We start from the raw sequence: 20,781 nt of genomic DNA, 5'->3' as shown, positions 1-20,781 counted from the left end.
CGCTTTAAATGGCAGAAAGGTTCCTGGAATAGACGGAATACCTGTAGAATTACTGCGCAGTGCAGGTGAGTAAGCGATTGATAGATTATACAAACTGGTGTGCAATATTTATGAAAAAGGGGAATTTCCGTCAGACTTCAAAAAAAGTGTTATAGTCATGATACCAAAGAAAGCAGGGGCAGATAAATGTGAAGAATACAGAACAATTAGTTTAACTAGTCATGCATCAAAAATCTTAACTAGAATTCTGTACAGAAGAATTGAGAGGAGAGTGGAAGTGTTAGGAGAAGACCAATTTGATTTCAGGAAAAGTATAGGTACAAGGGAAGCAATTTTAGGCCTTAGATTAATAGTAGAAGGAAGATTAAAGAAAAACAAACCAACATACTTGGCGTTTATAGACCTATAAAAGGCATTCGATAACGTAGACTGGAATAAAATGTTCAGCATTTTAAAAAAATTAACGTTCAAATAGAGAGACTGAAGAATAATTGCTAACATTTACAGGAACCACAAACAGCAACAGTAATAATTGAAGAACACGAGAAAGAAGCCGTAAGAAGAAAGGGAGTCCGACAAGGATGTTCCCTATCCTCGTTACTTTTTAATCTTTACATGGAACTAGCAGTTAATGATGTTAAAGAACAATTTAGATTCGGAGTAACAGTACAAGGTGAAAAGATAAAGATTCTATGATTTGCTGATGATATAGTAATTCTAGCCAAGAGTAAAAAGGATTTAGAAGAAACAATGAAAGACATGGATGAAGTCCTACGCAAGAACTACCGCATGATAATAAACAAGAACAAAACGAAAGTAATGAAATGTAGTAGAAATAACGAAGATGGACCACTGAATGTGAAAATAGGAGGAGAAAAGTTTATGGAGGTAGAAGAATTTTGTTATTTGGGAAGTAGAATTACTAAAGATGGACGAAGCAGGAGCGATATAAAATATCGAATAGCACAAGCGAAACGAGCCTTCAGTAAGAAATATAATTTGTTTACATCAAAAATTAATTTAAATGTCAGGAAAAGATTTTTGAAAGTATATGTTTGGAGTGTCGCTTTATATGAAAGTGAAACTTGGACGATCGGAGTATCTGAAAGAAAAGATTAGAAGCTTTTGAAATGCGGTGCTATAGGAGAATGTTAAAAATCAGACGGGTGGATAAAGTGACAAATGAAGAGGTATTGCGACAAATAGATGAAGAAAGAAGCATTTGGAAAAATATAGTTAAAAGAAGAGACAGACTTATAGGCCACATACTAAGGCATCGTGGAATAGTCGCTTTAATATTGGAAGGATAGGTAGAAGGAAAAAATTGTGTAGGCAGGCCACGTTTGGAATATGTAATACAAATTGTTAGAGATGTAGGATGTAGAGGGTATACTGAAATGAAACGACTAGCACTAGATAGGGAATCTTGGAGAGCTGCATCAAACCAGTCAAACGACTGAAGACAAAAAAAAAGAAAAAAAAGTTGATCACGCTTCCAATACCAGACCCACTCTACTGTCGCTCCCTACTTTCGTACACTCATTCATCCACCCTCACCACACGACACTTGCACAATCACACTCGAACGCACATACAAGAACAATCATATAGTTATAGCCGAATAAAATTTTAATTAATGAAACGTTTGGATCTTACAAGGGGAAGGCACATCGATTTGAATTAAACTTCATCTCCTTTTGTTGTTAACTTCTTTTTTTTTAATTTAAATATATTGATTTATTAATGATTATTAACCTCTGATTATAAAAAAAATTATAATAAATAATAATTCAATAATAACAACAAAAAAAAAGAAAAAATATCAGAAAGCTATTAATGAAATAAGATTTTATGTACTTTTCATTTTAAAAAAAAGTGCAAGAAAAATCTGAAAAAGTTTACTTTCTGTTACTACACATTAAGCTATGTTTAATGGAAAATGTTGTGAGATCAAGTCCCATCATGATATATTACTTTAACAACATTTTAAAGTAATATATTTTTTTAAGTAATATATCATGATGGGACTTGATCTCACTTTCTAAAGAACAAGTTTCCTAATATAAGTGACGCTAAGATAAAGGAAGGTATATTTGTTGGACTGCAGATAACAAAACTAATAAAGGATATTGAATTTGAAGACAATTTGACTGTGAGTTTTAATTGCTAAGTTGTTATGTGGAAATGCTTTTAAAAGATTGTAAACAATTTCCTGGAAAATCATAAGGCAGATTCTGCAAACTTGTAACTGAGCGTCTTAAAAACTATAAAGCACTTGATGTAATACAGCACTATTGATCCACTTCTTAGATTCTCATCTGAATTTTTTCCCTACCGATCTTTGACGATGTGGGTGGCGAACATGGATAATGCTTTCACCAGGAAATATCCGCCATGAGAACATGCTACCAGGGAAAAGAGAATGCTGGCTGATTACTGCTGGAATCTAAATACTGATATAGGCTACCTACAGCAAACTACACTAAAAATTCTGAAAAAGCAGATTTTAGGCAGTAGAATTGATGTAAAATATTGTTATACTATTAACACAATGCTTTTTTCTTTAAAAAAAAACGGTAAAATGGTACAAAAAACTACCCCTATTAGAAAGAAACCACTTAGATTTTGAAATTAGTGAAAAAAAAGATTCAGCTATTAAAATTTTTTAAACAAACAAAAAACAAAATTTTGTTGTTAATATTATTATAACTATTGATTTATTAAGCTACCAGTTAATTTAAAAAGGTTCAAGAAAATTCTTTAAATTTGAAGAGATCTCTCTGCCCTTTTACTTAAACCGATGCAATTGCAGGTTGGTCTGTGAATCTACTAGGCAGAACTGTCTATTGTTATACAGAGTGAACGTAAATTATTCAGTGCATTTTAATGGTTACTAAAACATAAACAAAGCAAAGTAGTGCACATTGATTTTTTCAAACATTAGTGTAGGTACTTAGAGTCACTGAATGACCTTGAATGAACATGCTGGCTGGATGTAATGACAGGGGGATTGTCAGTTGAGGAATGGCTACCGTACAGAATGAAGCAAAGAAGAAAGTGTGTATTATGGTTTCATGAAAGCAGATCTGTTATTACTGTTCATAGACATTTTTGTCATTAGTATCAGCAGTTTAAGAATACAGGAAATGTAATACACAAAAAAAAGTTCCGGTAGACCTCCTGTCTTTGAGGAAGTTGTGAATCAAGTAAGAGAAACTTTTCAGAGAAGCCCTGATAAATCGACTAATCGTGTGAGTTTAAAACTGGGAATACCACAATCGATAATCGTGAAGGTTTTACATAAGCGCCTAAAACTTCATGCATACTAAATTCAGTCTATGCATGTAATTAAAGTGATGATAAACCACGTCACAGAAATATTTTTAATTAAAAATTCCTATTAGATACTGGTCTCTAATCAACAGTTTTTTCACTGTTAATTAAGCAAATTTCTCAACTACCTAATTCATATTTAACGTAACTTTTTTTAATTATAATTTCTAAGAAAGTAATTTACAATAATAAATAGTAAATCTGTTGTTTCTAATATATAGAGCAAACTAAAAGTAGAAGATTAAGCTCATTATAAATGTAAAAGATTAGAAGATTATATATAGAAATTCGCTAAAGCCCAGCATTGCAAACTGCTGAGCAATGCTCAATTGCTGAGGTCAGTATACATTTGAAATTCTAAAATTATCAGTATACCTCAGTGTTTATAAATTATAATTAAAATAATCAAAATGACCTACAACTTTTAGATTTTAAGTAATATTTCTGTAAATGGTTTTTGATTGTAATCTTTTTTCAATTTATTTTCTCTTATTCCTACTGCACTAGGGTATCACTCCAATTTTTCATCACCTGTAAAGTAACTCCATCATAAATCCAAGATTTTAAGGAAAAAAAGAATAATAAATTATGTAAATTATACATATCATTCATACAAAATTACTTATCCAATCTATTTATAATGTTATAATAATAATTATTGTCTGTATTTAATAAACAAATTTCTGCTTAGTATAAGATAAAATTTTATTTTTAAAATAAAATGTTTATTTATTAAGATAAAGTAGTATGTTTTTTCTACATTTTTTAGTTTACCAACTATTATATAATTATATGAAGTTAGAATTTTATTCACGCTTCAAAAGAAAATAGACTTTTGTTATATTTGTTTTATTTTCTCAGACCAATGAATGCTGAGGAAACATAGTTCAAACTATAAACAAATCACTAATTCAGGAAATCAGTAATAAATAAACTAATATTGAATAACTTTCTGTTTATTTATTTAATTTTTAAAATTATTTTCACGTTTTTCTTTTGAGATGACTTTTGTTTATCATTAAACATTCACAAACCGTAAACATTTTCTGAAAAAAAATTCTTTCCTATATTTCCATTTTTGCATTAAATAACTCGATAGGTATATCTCTAATAAAATCTATTGATTTATTGTAAATAGTTCTTCGTACCATACTACGATAATTAATGAATGTACTCCACATCTGATATAATTCTTATATCAGATAATTTCAATAATTTTTATATTAGGTTATTGACCTATTTAATATTATAAAATACAAATATTTTACACAAGTGTATTGTTGTAGGAATATTACAGAATTTTTATGCTATCGAAGTATCCTGACATTGAGTTTTCCAGCAGTATCTGGTAGTCATAGGTCTAATGCTGCAAATTTTTTTTTTAAGTATTGTTTGAAATCGGCTACTGGTGAATATTAACTGAATTATTTATTAATTGAATTTTGAAAGAAAAATATTAACTTTTTGGAGTGATGGTAAAAATTGACTAAAACTTAAAAAATTTCAATGTTTGAGCCGTGCTTTTTAATATTAACATTTCATATACAGTCAGGAATTAATATGTGAAATGACACAAAAACAGAAGATGTTCTATCACCAATACTTTTTAACAGAGTGGAATAAAGAATTAAAAAAAAAGGTAAGAATTGATGAAAACAACAAAATGAGAACAAAATTTGAATTTCTGTTTGTGAACATATTAGTCTTTGCAGACGATTTAGCTGAAAATATTGATGAAGTGAAAAAGAAAATTAAAAAATTATAATAATGTACAAATAAAATCGTGCTTAAAATGTTTATGAAAAAATAAAATGCTTCTCAAGTAGTAGAAACAAAGCTTAAACAAACAGAATCTTAGAAGAAAAAAATGAATAAAAGAATCCCAAAATTTAAATATACGGAAAACTATAACACCAAAAATCTTAGAAAAAATAGGAATGAAAGCTAGAATATAGTAGAAAATTGAAATAACAAATCATTTAACAAAGAATATTTATATAACAAAAAATTCTTTCCAAAAAAAAAAAAACTGAGACATTACAAGATAGTAATACTTCCAGAAGCTCTGTATGGGCCAGAGAGTTTACAAATATTTTCAGAAAAATAAATCAGCGAACTAGAAAAAAGAATTTTAAAAAATATATACAGTCCAAAATATGAAAACAGTATTTTATAAATTAAGAAAAGCAGAAGAAAACTATAAAGACTTTGAAAAAATATAATGCACAAATAAAGAAAAGAATATAAAATGAAAGAGCAGATTAAGTAAATGAAATTTTGTTCTTTAAAAAAAAAAAAAAAATGGTTTAGAGAAGCAGAAAGGATTTTTAAATACTCATTATAAAAGAATGCAGAATTCTCAAACAGACAAATTTTCAGAAAAAGATATATATAAATTTGAATATCGAGAACAACAGAAGAAAAAGCAAATCATAAATGGAATGATGAGATGAAAAAAAAGATGAGTGAAAGGATGAAGAGTTTTTGGAAAAGAAAGAAGTCTAAGCTGTGTAATTGTGATGTGGTCAGATCGAAAGGAAAAACAAATTTTACATATTACTGTTAAAAAATAACTGTTTTATTATGTTTTAAGTCTGTTTAAATTATTGACTTGTTTGTTACATACAATTGTGTACGTATTCTACATTGAGTGTGTTTAAAAGGTATTGGTTTCAATTTTTTGTTAGCAGCAGATCTTCCATTTTTCAGGTACAGCCTTGACTTCCCATACAGTAAAATTTCAGTCGTCTTTAATGCACATAACCAGTAAGTAGGTCCTTAACAACTTTTATCATCAATCTTCAGGATCATCCCCTTTTTTCTCATTTCTGATTGTTCATTATCTCATTTTGTAAATATGGTTTATTGTTTCCATATTTGCAATACATCATTCTTTAATTCAGTTCAATTTCATTTGTCATAGTAGTTGCTGTTTTTCACCTTAGGGGCTTAATTACTATCGTTTCAAAAGTGAGGTTGATGACATTATATTCAATCCTTGTCATCGGTGAACATAGGTTTTCAGTCAGAAGAGTCTATCTTAACCAATTGTGCTTTGTATTTAGGCAGCAGGAACTAATTTTCATTCTTAGCTAAACAACATTTTTAGCTAAAGAGGTTGGTCCTGGTCGTATATAAATAATATTTTCTTTTTGGTTTTGCCCCTCCAAGGGACACTGGTTGTCTTCCACATGTAGCCATTGTTTATAATTGTTCAGAATCACCGATAAATCATTTGAAACATTCTGTAATTCTGGTTTAGTTTTGGATTTTTTCTTTTTTGGGCAGGCTTACATTCAATGTTTTTAATTTCCATCTCAACTTGATCTTCTAATTCCTCCTTGTTCGGTAGGTAGTCAGAATCCTTGTCCGTATCATCATCAGGCTCCGATTCTTCTAATTCAAGGATGTCTTCCACGCCATCTTTCTCCTCCTCCTCCTCATCAGATAGTTCTTTTAATAACTGAAGAACTTCTTCCGGTTCATAATAAGTTTTCTCTAGTCTAACTGGAATTAAAACAGAAAAACGTTTAGTAAATTATATGTTATATGTTAATACTAAATCTACATAAAATTTACATACGACCAGTGCAGCACTTATTGCTAACTCTACGTAAATAAGCGTAGAGGAAGAAACAAGAATGCTACTGATGCTTAGTTATCCTATCCCCCTTTCTTACTAGCTGGCTTAGGATTTTTTATTTATTCTTAATTGTTTGTTCTGGAAGCTTTTAAGCACCTTTGCGGTGTGTACTTCCAAACCATTCACTCTACAGCAGCATTCTATTGATAACAGAATACACGTTATCGCTGTATCTTTAAAGATTTAAAACTTTAAACAAAATTTACAAGTCAGATTTATAGTATACTCCATAATAATGTTTGTTGTCCACTACAGAAGTCTAATTGCATTTCAGTCTAAATGTCAATTTCGTTTTTTATAAATGTAATTTGAAATACAATAACAGAGTAATATACCAATTAAAAATAATAAATGTAATGAGCACAGTCATAATCAAATATGTATCAACATTTTCTATTAACCAATATCCTTTATTTCTTAACAACATTACCGTAATCAGTTTGGCTTCTACTTCATCTCACTAGGATGAAAGTACATACTGATACACGTAGACTGGACTACTTCATCTCACTAGGATGAAAGTGTATACTGATACATGTAGACTGGACTGTTATCATTATATTTATTATATAGTTTACATTCTATGTATTAACAAATGTACATGTTTTTTTGGGTTTTTTTTTTAATTTAATTTAGCATGAACTGTTTTATAAATATTGTATTGCATTTTGAAGGTGTAACAATAACAAGTATGTATAACATGATATAAATGTTCACGGCAATAAAAAAATTATGTCTGTAAATATATATTTTTTTAATGTAGTATTTTAATTTTACTGAATGTTCCAAAAAGAATATGTTGTTTTTTCTTTTTGTTTATCTCTTCTTGTACTCCTCCGCTTTTTTCTTCTTCACTCCGCTTTGTGTGTATCGGCATGCCTGAACTGCCTCTCTTTCACTTCCTCAGATTCCATGTATCAAGTGTCGACTCTGAAGATGAACTTCAAAATACTGATTATACGTGGAAAGCAGATTGTGCACGGTACATAGTACATTTCGCTCTTTCCTTTGAGTAACATCATTCTTTCTCTTTCTTTCTATATATCTATCTTTATTTTTGCATTGTAACAGCACTTATTTAGAATGCATGTTATAGTTAACTTAAAATTGTTTTATTTATTTATATGCAATCATATTTTTTTAAAACAAATATTTTATCTATGCTTTTATTTTTCTTAATTTTTTAACACCTATAGTGCTGAAAACGTTTCACTATACTAGTTACAGAATAGTGTTGTAGTGTCACATAATAATAAAACAACTCTTTGCCATAAGAATGAAAATTCAAATTCTGTAAACAGTTTGCTAGCCGTCTTATTGTAGACAATAATTGTGTGAAATATGTGAAAATATCTTTTTCAATGTCTTTGGCTGTGTTGATATCTAGCAGGTATGCTGTGGTGGTAGAAGAAAGGAGGGAGTTGAAGTATGGCAAGACCACGGGAAGTTTTTTGTAAATAAGTACCTGTCGTGACACATCATCTAGACCACTTGTGTTCCCTTCCTACCACTCCAGCAAAGTGCTACGATAACTTTGATGAATTTTTGAAAAATTTAGGTTAGAAAATAGGCATATGTTTGCCGACCAGTATAATAATCTCACTTCTTGATTAAGCAGTCTTGACATTTCTATGCCTACAAATACAAATTTATCAGATAGTTTTGTATGGTAATTGTATCGAAGAATAAATTATAATTGTCTTAATTAAATTTGTAAGTTCAGTTGAATGATGATTAATTTGTTTCTTTCTAAAATTTTTGCTATCTTATATCAAAAAATTTAGTCCATAAATATTAAACATCAAATAATAATTTCAGTAGAAGATTGTTAAAAATGTTTCTGACCAAAAAAACAGCCATTAAGAAGGAATAGCTTATCAAATGAACTTTAATTTTTTTTTATCTTTCATTTTTGCTAGTAAAACTCATGTTGGATTTTCAAATAACATTAATTTTTTTTTCAAAAATAGGTCAGTTAAGTCCTTTTAATTGGAAATAATAATTTGACTATCTTTTTAATGGATCATGGAGGATATTAATTCTCACTTATAACTTTAAATGATCAGTAACTTTGATGGTTTATAATGAGGATGGACTGGCAAATACTTATATTATAATAACTATAGAAAGTAACTCAATGTGTTGTAGATGACTTGTACAATAGAAAGTTAAATAATTACTATAAATGTAGTCTGCCTTGTTTGTCGTTTTCTTGTGTTTTTTCTCTCTTTTGTTTGAATTTTTGGTGGAGATTCACTCGACTCCTAAATGGGGGATCTTGATACCACTGGTGGCTTTTAATAATTGAATTATGTAAATAACATTCACAAGAGTTATTTTATTTACGTTTCATTTATTTATTTATTTTTTTTAAGTTTTGATAAAAATTATTATAAATCTGCCTGACTGATTGTGATTAACCAGAACTTAAGATTTTTGTGAGTTTGATGAAGAATTTGATGGATTTTGTAGGCTGCTTATTGCATTATTGTTTGTTAACAAGTTTTTTATTTTGGTTCAGAGCAATTGTTCTGTAAATTTGTATTTAACTAATATGAAATCATAGTTTTATTTCTATTTGGTTTAAACAGTACTGCGTGATTTTACTGATGTAATTCTTTTTTTATTATTATTATATAACAGAATGAAGGTACACTTTTATTTTATTGCAAGGAATCACTACATTTGTTAATCATTTATAATGAATTATTGCATTTCTTACCTTTATGTTGTTTTTTAAGTTTTAGTTATATGTATAGTGCCCAAATTTAATCAATAGCCTCTCCTTCAGCTTATAAACATGCACCATGATAATAGAGGATGATAAAAGGAACTACATAGACTCCATCTCTCTTCCTCTTCCATTTAGCTTGTATTTAATTCTTTTTTGCTTGATAGTGAATATTTTTTTTAAATGGTTAATACAAAACCTTACTTCCCATGTTCTCCATTACATAACTGTTTCAATTTCATTTATTATCTCTGATTATATGATAATCCATCTCCAGTTGTGGTTTTTGTAGTGTACTACACCACATCAGTAACATAAGTTATTTTTTTATTTATGTTTTTCATCAACCTCCATCATGCTTTATTCCATGAATCTTTGACAAATCAAGTAACAATGCAGTTTCAGTTCTTATCGGTTATCTGCCTGCCACGTATACTTCTGTTCCAAGTTCAAACAGTAAGTAGTAATCAATTTACATTTTAGCTATGTATTATTTACTGAAATGTCATTATATTTTAAAATTAGTGTAACATTATTACAATTTGATAATTGTTATCTCTATTGACAGCGGCGCTTATCATTCAACTGATATCTGTGGAATACTTCTTGTTTTTATTCTATTTAGTATTTTACCTCAATTAGATCAGTTTGTAGTTTTGTGCTTCTAATTTACATTGTATGAAATGAACATCTGGCAATTACCAAATATATAACTTCACGGCAGTGCAGTTCTTTATTGAATTTAGGTTAGGTTAAATTGTTGTTAGGTATTGTTTCAAACTTAAAAACATTGATTAAAACATCGATTATACATGACGGGCAGATAACTGATAAGTACCACAGTTTTTTTTAATTTTAAATTAATTCAATTCAGTGCACAGATTTGTTTGCCCAAATAATATTTCCATTTGTGTTATGTTTGTCATGTCATTTTTAAGTTTTGTTTCATGTTTGTTAAACAGAAATAGCACTTTGAATTTTTATTGGGTACCAGAATTAAAGCCTGATTGGGCTTTAATTCTGTTTTAATAGCATATGATCTAAAAATTTTACTCGTTTTCATATGTTCTTGTTTTAATTTTGCCCTGTATTACTACTGCTATTTTTTTCTGTCAGTTTCTTTTCTCTTGCTTTTTTCTTAATAATACTACTTAGAGCTTTCCATTTTCTATATAAGTAAGAGATATTCTCACATATGTCCAACACATAATTGATGCAGGTTTTTCTTCCCTTTAAGAAAAAAGTAAAAAGTCTGCAGCTTTTCTTCCCACTACACACAGAGCTCCAGAACACTTTATTCTCAGAATGCTGAGAATGATCTGTGGTAAGTCTGCTGATGGAAAGTAGTGAGCAATCCCTTTTGCATTAACAGAATCAAATTATTTACACTTACATAGCTCGTATTGAAGTGCATCAAAATCATCCAGCATTTAATGCACTATTTTATAACCAACATCTGATTCTATACCAACAACAGCCAAGATCTACTGTTCCAGTAAGCATCAGAGCTCACCGCATTTGTCCTTATAGTTGCTCCATGTTATTATCCTCCTTGGCAATCTTCTCTCGTTAATTACTGCTTTGATTTTTGTCAATATAATAAAAAGAACCCAAATTCAATTATATTGCAATAGGAATCTTATAATATTTTGACTAGCATGAATCCTGATGTTACCGTTTATATGGATGGCTCTAGAAACATTAATTTTGTTTGTTGTGTTTGGCAATAGAACATACATCTTTGGCCTTCCCAGCATCACCAGTATTTTCATTGCAGAAGTATATGCAATTAATAAGGCCTTACATATGGTTAGGCTGAAATTTCTACATGTTCTTGTTTGATCAGATTCCATGAGAGCCTTACAAGCACCTAGAGACATATATTCCAGACACCCTGTTGTTTGTGAGATTTGCAAAATAACACACTGTTATTTTGCAAATGATTAGACATAATACAACAGTGAACTTCTGCTAGATCCCCAGCCATATAGGAATTTCAGGCAGTAAGTGCGCAGACAGTGCAGCAAAAGAAACTTGTTTTCAGTCTCCCTTTATTAGTTGCATTGCTTCTAATGATTTTATCTGTTTCCTGAAGTAGGTATTTCATGATGAGTGGGATGCTACCATGAACAATAAACTTCGCCCAATTAATAACAGTTTCACTCTGGAGCTCCTCATGCAGAAATAATATCGGGAGGAGGTTATTATCTGCCATTTGTGAATAGTGTACACTAGATTCACTCATGGATATCTGATGACTCAAACAGTTGCATCAGTTTGTGCTCGCTGCAACTGCCGACTGACAGTTCACCACATTCTTGTGAAATGTATCTGTTATGTGGCATTGCGTCGCAAGTTTAAACTAGGAGATAATGAAGCGAAGTTATCTTGTGTATTACAAATCCTTAGGGGCTGTCTGTGTATATTCGAATATTTGAATTACTGTGTTTCAGCTATTTATGCCATTTGCTGTAAAACGAACAGTAATTTTTATCATCTTAATCAAATATATAGTGTGATATATCTTTGTGATGTCATTTTGATTTTAGCATACACTACAGGTTTGTAGATGGATTTTAATTGGTATTAAAGATGTTTTTGTTTTTAATTGTAAATATTTGACACTTAGTTTTTTAAAACAAATACATCGTGTGTGGGTGATGATAATATTAAAGTGTTTTTCACCCTGGAAAAAAAACAGTAACCAGTCAATTTTATTGAATATTAACTTATATAATTTTTTATTTTTATTTTTAGGTTTGTGAGCACTGTACACATCGTAATGCATATAAAGAATATAATTGGCAGAATAAAACTATAATATTAGCTGCTGATTATGATTATGCATCAAATTGTATATACAATTTTATAATACCGTTAAGAGCACATTTTCATTCGAAAACTTCCCTAAATCCAATTATATTACTGCTTGAAAGACGACCAGATATTGCCTTCCTTGATGCTATTTCTTACTTCCCTTTATTGGATGCAAGGATCAATAGATCGGTAAGTAAACAATAGTAATTCAACAAACTAATTTTTATATCTTACTTCTTGCACAAATTTACTTGGCAGGTAACAAGAATGAATCAGTAATATAAATATTTTCGAATATTTCAGCCATATTTTTAGTAAAATTATTTAAAATTCTTACATTGTTGACTTAAATATGTTGATGATAATACTCATTCTAATAGAGAGTCTGAAATCACCAGATGTTATTGGGCTCTCAAATGTAATTAAAACTTTTTCAAATTAATTTTAAAATGTCTGACGGTCATTAAAAACGACCATAAACAGCTTAAGTTGCCTGCCGTGCAATATTTATGTATATTTCTATGCCTGCCCTGTAGTAAATCTTTGTTGTAGGGCACATAACTCTAATGTAGGTTATGCAAATAGACTTAACTAACTACAAATCTTTGAATACGTCTATAGTTAGTGGTAATTTTATTTTTATACAAATAATTAAATGACATGCAAATAAAAGTAATTTGCTGATGAAAAACAAAAATTTAGTAACTGGTGAAAAAATACAAAAATAAAGCATACTTATTTAATCATTAATGAATTACCTCAATTATTTCCATATAATATAAATACTGTGCCTAAAATGGTGGGCTGGGTGTACATTTTCGGATTCTATGTGTCAAAATGAACAAAAATTTTTATGAAGAAATGTTGATTTCCCCTTCATTTTACTTCTGCCTGCCATTCTGTGTTTTCAAATTGAGAATCTCAATAATACTTGGTTCACACATTTATACCAATGTTGTCTAATAAACAAAAAAAATTACGGTCACAAATTTTTAAATGGCAGCTATGTCAATTTTTCAATCCGTTATATTTATGTAATCCTCAGTTTTATCATATCACATATTATTTGAAAAAATGTTAAGCATTTTATTGTGAATAAAATGACATTTAATTTTGAAAATCAGATTACAAATAAGCAAAATAAATTAACATTATAATAATCAATATAAACTTAAGTAAGTTTATTTCATTTAGATGTCAAAATAATCGAGCCACAATTACTGTAAAATATAGCCATATCTTGTTGGAATTTTAATTTAATACAAGTTTAGAAGAAACTGATAAAGAATGTTCATCAGAAACTAATGAATTAGAAATGTATTCCATATACTTTAATTATTAAATATTTGCAAAATATTAATCATTTTTTAATACATTTAGAAAAATAGATTTTATATTTATTATGCACAGAAATATCTTGTTAAATTTTTTTAGTTTACTCCTCTTCACATTAAATGTACTTAACTTTTACTGTTTAAGATTGCCTGTTTTTATCTTTTTTAATCATATTTTAGCAGTTCAAAAATATAATGTAAATTGATTGCGAAAGTAATCTATTTACCATATATATAATACTTTTTTTAATTTTATAGTTTGGATGATTTACTGAGAGCTGGTATAACATTAGCAGAGAATGTGGTAGTGGTCAACAAAGAACTATCTAATTCAGCAGAAGAAGATACACAGGCTGATTGTAATACAATAGTAGCTGTACAAATTATGTTTAAGTAAGTTTTTTTTTAATGCATCAAAAGATAAAAGATTAATAAAAATGTCATAAAACAGATCATCATAATTTTTTCTAAAGCATACATTGGTTGGTACAGCAGATAACTATACAACTACAGATAATCCAGCCATGTTCTGATGAACTGGTTTCTGGAGATAACTAATGTTAAACAATTCTAAGTACTGTTATATGACATGGTATTAGAGATATAGTTTTTTAATTCTTATAAAGAAATTTTATTTTTAGTTTAACACTTTTAAAATTTAGTAACTCTAAATCTGAAATATTTTAATTCCAGTTCAGTTTTAGATTCATTTAATTACACTTAAAAAACTTATCTAACAAAAATAAAATGCTAAACAAACTGTTAGGCTAAAATAACCTAATCAACCTTAAATATTAAACTAAATTGTTAGGCTGAGTTCATAATTAAATACAATAACCGATTATTTAGTCAAAAAATAATGTACATTACACTTGTACAATGCTGAATTACAAAATGTTTAGAGACGGTACTGTGTAACTTACAAGGTACGTAACTCCGGTGAAAGGCGTTTTCGACAAACAATTTCAGTTGTAACGAATAACTTTGGTTCCTAAATAAGATATATTCCAAATTTCATCAAAATCAGAAATGGGACTTAATTGTATGTAATTACCCCTTTTCCACATTTTATTTCCCAATGAAAATTACACTTGGTTAATTTTTAATGAGAAAAAAAATCATAATTTTAAATAAATGGTCAAGACTTTTCTTAATGTACACCTACACCCTTTCTTTTAACTAATTTTACAGCATCATCAGTGACATTAGTAAATGTGTTTTGCATTGCAATTACAACCAAAATTATTGTTGACAATATATTTATTTTTTTTTTGATCATATACTGCATATTTTCCAGCGCTATTTGATTTAAAAACATAAACTTACCTTAAAAAACCTAAAAAACCTTTTAACAAGATTAAGGTTTTGTTTGTGTGACTGAACTTTCTACGATTGAATATAATTTATTCTACTTCTTATTAATTTAATAACTTTTTAATAATGTTATAAGAAATCTTATCCTAATACTGAGATAATTTAAACTTTTTTTTTATCCAGGTTCTTCCCGAGTATCAAAAGTATCACAGAATTATCACAGTCATCAGATATGAGGTTCATGCAGTTTCGAGCACATGATCGCTACGCACTTCATCTCTCCAAAATGGAAAAGGTACTGGGTTTTAAATCCCAGCCTCTCAGTGGTGAAGATGTTGGCATCATGTCACTTTTGCTGGTAACCCACACCATTGCTGCTTGATCTCCACACCACACACCTTCCTTTCCTAAGTATCAAAAGGCATCAATCCTTGCTTTAATTGCCAGACATGTAGCATTTCTGCATGTGTTAACAACAAATATAATGCAGCTGATTTTTACATAAAAAAAGTTTTTTTTTGATTTTTAAATGTATCATTTAAACAAACAGGTAAACCGCGTTACAAATAGGAAAATTCACATTATAGGTCAAGATAAGTAGCTACTCAATAGGTATTTATAACAGTAATTAAATAATATTCTGTTTTTCATTCCCAGCATGAATAATTATTCATACTATATTTTTTAATGAAATATTCTGATATAAAATTGATTTTCTTAAACGTATTACTTATATTATAGTTTTATTACATCAGAAAATTATTAATAAAATATTATAATTTAATGTAGTTGCTATTTAATTATTTAGAATTGTAAAGTTATACTCAAAAGAGAGAAACCCTCTATTGAATGGAAAATAATTTTATGATTCAATTTCTGAGGATATAAAAACTGTTTTTATTATAATTAAATACTTAATACTGACATTACAAGTTTAATAACTTGAGTCCCCAGTAAGAAGTTCTCAGAATACACACAGAACTGTTGCAAAAGGCTAAGACTAATTTTAAAATATAGAAGAAAAAGATAAATAAATATATTAACTTCTTTATTCAAAGTGTATCTTCCTAGATTCATACTAAACATGAATATGATTAACTGCAAAATTTTTTGAAAACTTGTAACAACATCCATGTGTTGTGATACCTGAGTCAAATTCTGTGGCCAGTCAACCATGTTTATTCAAATAATGGAAAGATATCCATGTCTGTAAAAACTACCAGAAGCCAAAAAGGATTCAGTCAAAAAATTATAGAACGAATTAGCTCAGGACTAATAGGAATATAATTTTCCTTCATTTAATTTTACCAGCTACTAATTAATAAAGTCTAAATTCTAAGAAAGCCCATAAACTATAGATCTCGTAAGTGGAGGGAAATCTAAATTAGACAACTAGTGTCTTAATCACAACCTGTTGGCAGCAAAGTGTGATCTAGCATTATATCACATGTTATTTTTTTAAACTTATTTAAAACTTCCCAGCATTTTGATATAAAATTAAGCTAACTTCTTAATCATTAGTACTTAAGAGACAACTAAATCTTAGAGAGATCTTCAGTCTCTTAGTAGAACTTGCAGAATTGTTGGTCGTGCCAGATTCTGAGTAGAAGGCTTGTACTCACATCTAGTGGATTTTTGAGGGCTCACATATGGAGTTTTTATTTCTCCACTTGGTTTTAGACAGCCTGTCCTAGCAGCCGTATACAGGTTCCCTTCCTCTCAAAATTCTTCACACCATCTCATGATCTGCTGTACACAGGTGGATCTTTCTACCTAAAATAATCACTGCACAGTCACTGGAATAGTCCACAGGTATTCATTTTAACAAACAAAATAACTTCTCATACTCAAGTGCCATGTGTATTTTTATTAATATTACTTCCTAGAAGGAAATCATTAAACATAATACATATATTTATAGTACAGTAATTTGAAAAGGAAAAGTTTTCCTTCACTACTATGTAATGCAGTTTAATATCTGTTTCATAATTTGTGGATGATATATGGTATATATTATAAATCTTTAATATTTTTTATGTATACACAGTTAAAAGCCTCGCTGTTCATTTGTGGGAAATCTTGTTGTATACTGGTATGTGTAATTATATACTTGACATGTATATATTTTATCAGTAAAAAGTAAAAATCAAAGGAAATTTGCTAAAACTTCTGCTACAAAATCTCTATTTTCATTCATTTCTATCTGGTTTGATGGATATTAACACAGTTTATTTATTTTTTAGCTCTTAATCATTTATATCTTATCCATGCACCTTATTTTTATTGTTTTTATCTCATTTTTTAAACAGATCTAATAGTGCAATTTTTTTTTAAATCACTTGTCCTATAATCTGATTTCCTTTACCTTCAGAACATCACACCTTTATCTATCTTATCGTATTCATTATTGATTTTACATCCATTATTTGTTATATATCAGCAACCTTCTCATCCATCCTAGCTGTTTACCATTTTCCATTATCCTTTCTTCCTATTGCTGTAATTTTTGTACATAGATTATTTAATCTGTCTATTTTTTTATTAAACTTACATTACAAGCAGTCAACATAACCTATTATGCATGTTCATACCATATACATTTACTTAATTATTGTTTTAAATATTTTATTTATTTTATTGGTGTAATTGACCTTATGTTTAGTATTTATAGCTGTTTTAAGGAATGAGTATTATCTTGTAATAGATTTCATTTTATGTATAATTATTTATCTTTTAATGTGTGATTTCTTATTAAATTTTTTAAAACATATTTATTTGTAATAATATTTTAAAACTACCATTAGGATTTGGTTATTGTTTATAATTGAATTTTAGTGATTTATTTTTACTATTACCATTTTAATAATATTTTTTTTTTTTAAATTAATTTCTTAATACTGTAAATCTGTATTTTAACATACTATTTATTGCATATATATAGTTTTTAGTCTCTTAAAATTATATTTTTTTTAATGATTATCTTTGTACATAAATTTTTAAAGAATCTAGAAAAACGTAAATTAAAAATGGATAAGTAAAATAGAATAAATAAAAATAAATAAATTATAAAGTAAATAAATAAACCTGAGAGCGCCATCTCACAAATAGATTAATGAAATGATAGTAAAACCTCATTTACACAACTTTAATGAAAAGGAAATGCAGTAGATGGTTTTACATGTAACAGATCTCTGCAATGCAGAGTTAAAGGGAAATGCATCTGTTATTTTTGGTAATTAGTTTATAATAAATTAAAATAAAATAGAACTATTTGTGTTAACAAGGAACTGCGAGGGATGTCCAACAATTAATGATGTAAAGAAAAAACAATTTATTCAGTGACAATAAACATACACTAATTTTCAACATAGTTTCCAGCAACATTTAAATACTTATCCCACTGTGTTTTTAGCTTTCTGATTCCGGCAGCATAGAAGTCTTTACCTTCCTGTTTGAACCAGGCCAAAAAAATGAAAACTAGATGTGGTGGGGGTCTGGGTAGTAAGGAGGGTGTGGCAACACCTCCCGATCCAACTTCTCAAGCGTTTCTCCCATTCTCTGAATGATGTGGGGGTGCATGTTGTCATGCAAGAGAATCAACCATTTGAGAAAGCGCCCTGATGTTTTTGCCTTATCCCCTTATCGCAGGTCTCACTTTCTGTTGGAGCATGTTAGAACAGTATTCACTGTTCACAGTACGTTGTTCTCCTAAGTAGTAAAAATTTGACCTTGTGGGTCCCAGGAGACTGTCAGCATCACTTTACTGGCTGATGTATGAGTTTTTAATTGGTTTTTGGTGGGCAAATCCAAATGTTTCCACTCAAGACTTTGCCACTTGAATTCGGACTCGAAATGGTACATCCATGTTTCTTACATAGAAAGATCATAAAAAAATTTATGATCATAAAATAACTTTTTTGTTTTGAATTTAAATCTTCCGCTTCAAACCATTCTTTGAGTTTAGAATAAACACAGGTGTCTTTTTAGGCTTGAGTCAACTGTCTTGGAACCCTTCTGAAACACATTTTGTGATAATTCAGCACATTATGAATGACTGAATGTGTGGTTCCAACACTAATATTACATAAACTAGCAATTTGGGAAATTTTGACTCGCCTGTCTTCACAAATACTTGGTAGTCAAGATTTCATATATTACATATACCTAATATTGATATAGACAATTATTTGATTGTTGGAACCTAAAAAATGTGTACAGAAAAAGTTTTTCTTTTTAAATCTCTCAGCCTTTTGGAGAGAACAATTACCTGAAGAGTTGCAAATAATTTTGAGTGGTTCTATTTGGCTCTTGAGGCAACAGACATTACTGATATTGCTCGGTTGGGACTGTTTATTCAAGGAATCAATGTTGAGTTTTTTGTTAAAGAATTAGCTTCTTAAGTAGTCTGCATAAAATGACTCTGAGAGAGAATATTTAAAAAAAGTTGAATAAACTTTATAACAAAGAACAATCTGAAGTGGAACAGCTAAATTGTACGACATGGTGGTGGTAAAAGCACGTGTGGAAAGAGAAAGGTTTAGTTGGAAACTTTTACAAGCATTGTGAAAATACAGTGTTCAAAGTCTAGGGTTATTCATGCATTATTCATCAGGGGATACTTTGTAGGAAAAATCTGAATCTTCATGTGTTTTTGAACCAGTTATGTTATCAGTGAACATCATTCGCTCTCGTGGACTTAACCGTTGTCAGTTCTGTGATTTTTATGTGAAACAGATGCTGAATACCTGAGGCTTGCCATACCATATAGAGTTTGATGGCTCAGCTGTGATAAAAGTTTTATTGGAATATTTTTTGAACTTAGAGCACAGGTTGAAATTTTTCTTAATGAAAACATCTGTTCTTAAGCAGTATTATCGAACACTGAATGACTATGGAAATTAACTTTTACTACATATATCATAGGATATATTAACGGATTCAACTTAAAACTACAATCCAAAACAGTGCTTGTAGGTGAAAATTATACTGCAGTAAAATAATTTTGAAAACAACTTGCGTTGGTCGAGTCACAAATCATATGAAACTACTTCGTACATTTTGCATGCTGTTAAAACTGCATGCAGTGATAATGTGATCGACTTTTTTTAAATTTGAGATCTACAGAAACCACATAAAATGTGACTTTAAACATTAACATTTTATCCAAACTTCACACTCATCAATTTCTACGATGCTACTTCCTGAGATTCTATCAGAAATTTTTATTATGAATCAAAGTGGTAACTAAGATCATAAATATTATTATCAGACTATTACATATAACTTCAACTTATAACTTCATAGATTCTTCTTACAATACTTCTCCATTTACTTATTATCTATGCATGTAAAACAACATCTCGGTAAAAAACATGAGTAATTTATAATCATCACCAAGCAAAAATTGACCTGTACTCATGTTTTTCTTATTATGTAACTTCATACTAAGAAAAGATTTTTCCAAAATTTTGAGTTTAAAGGGTTTAAATAGAGTAACAATGAAATTTACTATTTTTTTAATCTCTCATTAACAAATTAAGAAATCGGCTTGATTTTTGGTATGTGATCTTTACGTGAATGAAACGTATTTTATCTAGAAACCTATTTCT

At 29.1% G+C, this 20,781-nt stretch overlaps 1 protein-coding gene across 3 annotated transcripts in view; it reads left to right on the top strand.

Annotated features, from left to right (window-relative positions):
* Positions 1-14,249, top strand: part of LOC142329149 (uncharacterized) — a 177,264-nt gene extending 163,015 nt beyond the window's left edge. For all 3 annotated transcript variants that reach the window (XM_075373491.1, XM_075373490.1, XM_075373492.1), the window contains 2 exons: positions 12,465-12,713; positions 14,117-14,249. The gene's annotated coding sequence lies outside the window, so the exon portion shown is untranslated. The remainder of the gene's footprint in view (positions 1-12,464; positions 12,714-14,116) is intronic.
* The last annotated feature ends 6,532 nt before the right edge of the window (positions 14,250-20,781 follow it).

Source organism: Lycorma delicatula, chromosome 8 (assembly GCF_047948215.1).
Source record: "Lycorma delicatula isolate Av1 chromosome 8, ASM4794821v1, whole genome shotgun sequence".
NCBI lineage: Eukaryota > Metazoa > Arthropoda > Insecta > Hemiptera > Fulgoridae > Lycorma > Lycorma delicatula.
Note: the sequence above shows the minus strand (reverse complement) of the source record. Positions and strands in the feature narration are given on the sequence as shown.